At 46.6% G+C, this 2,801-nt stretch overlaps 1 pseudogene; it reads left to right on the top strand.

The window, feature by feature from the left end:
- Positions 1 to 503: 503 nt before the first annotated feature.
- Positions 504 to 876, top strand: LOC138848725 (p53 and DNA damage-regulated protein 1 pseudogene; annotated as a pseudogene).
- Positions 877 to 2,801: the final 1,925 nt, after the last annotated feature.

Here is a 2,801-nt window from a genome sequence, read left to right as displayed (position 1 = left end):
AAGTCCTGAGTCCTCAAACACTGAGCAGGGGAACACAATAAAGACAGCAATTCTAGCTCCCAGGAGTCCACCAGGACTTCTTAAATAGAATTTTAAGGTCATGATGCTTAACCCTTCAACCAGCAGGAAATGGTTTTTCTTCCCTTCTAGATTGTAAAATAAAGGGTATCTAGCTATCTTTACCTTCCTATCCAATGCAAATACCTGTATAAGTAGAAGAGTGGCAATTTGTGAGGTGGCATTGTACATCTACTTCATCTGTGAGCCTAATGGGCCAGTGAGGAGCACTATTTCATGCTTGATTGATTCCTTTCTTCAGGCTCTATGTAGAGGATCAGGGACTTCTTAGGATTTGAACCAGAAACAATTTAAAGGATATTTGTATTTGAAATAGGTGCAAGATGACAGCACAAAGCAGAGCAGAAACATAAGAAACCACACACTGGGGTGGTGTTGGAGTTGCAGCAGCAGCTGCTGGGTGCCATGCTGTACCCTGGGCAGAGCAGGTGTTGTGGTACCGGGTGGAGGTGGAAAAACTCACGGAGGAAGTGTTGGAAGACAAGAGGCAGCTTGTGGAACTGGGCACCAAAAGGAATCAAAATCAAGATGACCTGAGGGCTGCAGAAGGATCGCAGCCTCTCTGAAGATATGACAGTTTGCTTCGAGAGCATGTTTATCAAGATGCTGCACTCTCACACCAAAGGGATGATTGGTAAAGATCAGGATCATCTGGATAAAGAAATAGACAAACTGGGAAAACAATTTAAAGTGGAGATCAGCCGCCTCTTTGGAGCCAAAAGCAAACCAGAGCTGAAGGGCTGTAACCTGAACCTCCTCAATCAGGATGAGCTTAAGGCTCTCAAAGTCATCCTGTAAGGTTGAGGCTTAAGTATCATGGAGGGGGAATCTAAGACTGGCATCCCCCTGAGTTGTGGAGGAGTCAGGCCTCTGTATTCCTGAAACCTGCAAGACAAGAACAGCTGTGCCCGGGAGGCAGCAGGCATCAGGAAGCTCGCCATGGCTCCATGCAAAGGATTTGTAGTGCTGGGCTGCTTGCTGATGGCAGGAGAGGCCCTCAACCTGGCTGTGTTTGCTGGGTATGACCACTATGGCTTGTGGACACAGGACATATTGTGTGTGCCTCCCACAGACCAAACATTCAAGGCAAGCCTCAACCCCAGGTTCCAGTGTTCAGATCCTGTCACATTCCAGTAGACTCAGGGTCTACGTCTTCTCATATAGATCCAGACACTTGACCCACTCAGCAGTTGACTCAAGAATCAGGTCAGCTTGCCCAAGGACTCCAGAAAAATCATCTGGAACATTGCCAGATGGTCACTCAGAATCTCTGGATACAGGACTTTCCCTGCTAATGTCAGTCTGTAAAGAACAGAAGTGTCTAGATCTTTGAATCTACAGAAAATAATGCAAAGCCATAAGGATCACAAATTATCAGGGAAACATGAGAACACAAAAAGAACAAAATAAGCCATCAGTAATTGACCAGGAAGATGTGGAGATCCACATGCTACGTGGCAGATAACTATTTCCCTTAGAGAAACCAGCAGCTGGAATTGTGTAGTGGGTAAAGCCACCGCCTGGGGCACCAATATCCCAAATGGGGGCCGGTTCGTGTTCCAGCTGCCCCACTTCTACTCCAGCTCCCTGCTAATGTAACTGAGAAAACAGTGGAAAATAGCTCAAGTACCTGGACTCCTGTCACCCACGTGGAAGATCCAGAGGAGGTTTCTGGCTCCTAATTACAGTCTGTCCAGCCCTGGCTGTTGCAGCCATTTGGGGAGTGAACCAGTGGATGGGACATCTCTGTGTGTGTGTGTGTGTGCCACTCCCTCTCTCTCTGTAATTCTGCCTGCCAAATAAACAAATAAATCTTAATAAAAGGAGAAAGAAACCAAGTAAGCTATTAGAGAACAGAGCCAATGAAATGACTCTAGGAAACCAATACATATTTGAAAAACCAAATGAAACAGAGTTTTGAACAAGCAAGTAGCACACACTTAAACCTGATGTTAAACCTGGAGATTCACCATTAGGACACTGATGATCCTATACTAAAACGAAATTGGTTAGAATCGAAGACTAATAATGGGAAGAATTTGTATAGGAACTTCCATAGCTATTTCCACCAACTGTTAAGAAGCACTTTTTGCTTATACTCTACTTGATTCTCCTGCTACGGAAACCACTTCAAACATCACTTTATGGCAACTCCTGTCCTGATGCATGTCAATCAAGAATATCTGATCTCCCAAGGGTTTGGTATTTCCAAAATAGCTTTCACACATTATCCTTGCCCAATAAGACCCCTCAGGTTGACTGCAAAAATCCACTTTTTTTTTTTTTTTGACAGGCAGAGTGGGCAGTGATAGAGAGAGACAGAGAGAAAGGTCTTCCTTTGCCGTTGGTTCACCCCACAATGGCCGCCACGGCTAGCGCGCTGCGGCCGGTGCACCGCGCTGATCCGAAGCCAAGAGCCAGGTACTTATCCTGGTCTCCCATGGGGTGCAGGGCCCAAGTACTTGGGCCATCCTCCACTGCACTCCCTGGCCACAGCAGAGAGCTGGCCTGGAAGAGGGGCAACCGGGACAATCCGGCGCCCTGACCGGGACTAGAACCCATTGTGCCAGCGCCGCAAGGCAGAGGATTAGCCTAGTGAGCCGCGGCGCCGGCCCCAAAATCCACTTTTTAAAGCACAGTTCCACATGAATGTTGGAAGAGAGTAAAATACATGCCACACCTTCAAGTAAGTTGTATCATTTGTACCAGTAAATCGTCATTTT

The sequence above is a fragment of the Oryctolagus cuniculus genome, chromosome 2 (genome assembly GCF_051225735.1).
Source record: "Oryctolagus cuniculus isolate XC-2025 breed Fujian yellow rabbit chromosome 2, ASM5122573v1, whole genome shotgun sequence".
NCBI lineage: Eukaryota > Metazoa > Chordata > Mammalia > Lagomorpha > Leporidae > Oryctolagus > Oryctolagus cuniculus.
Note: the sequence above shows the minus strand (reverse complement) of the source record. Positions and strands in the feature narration are given on the sequence as shown.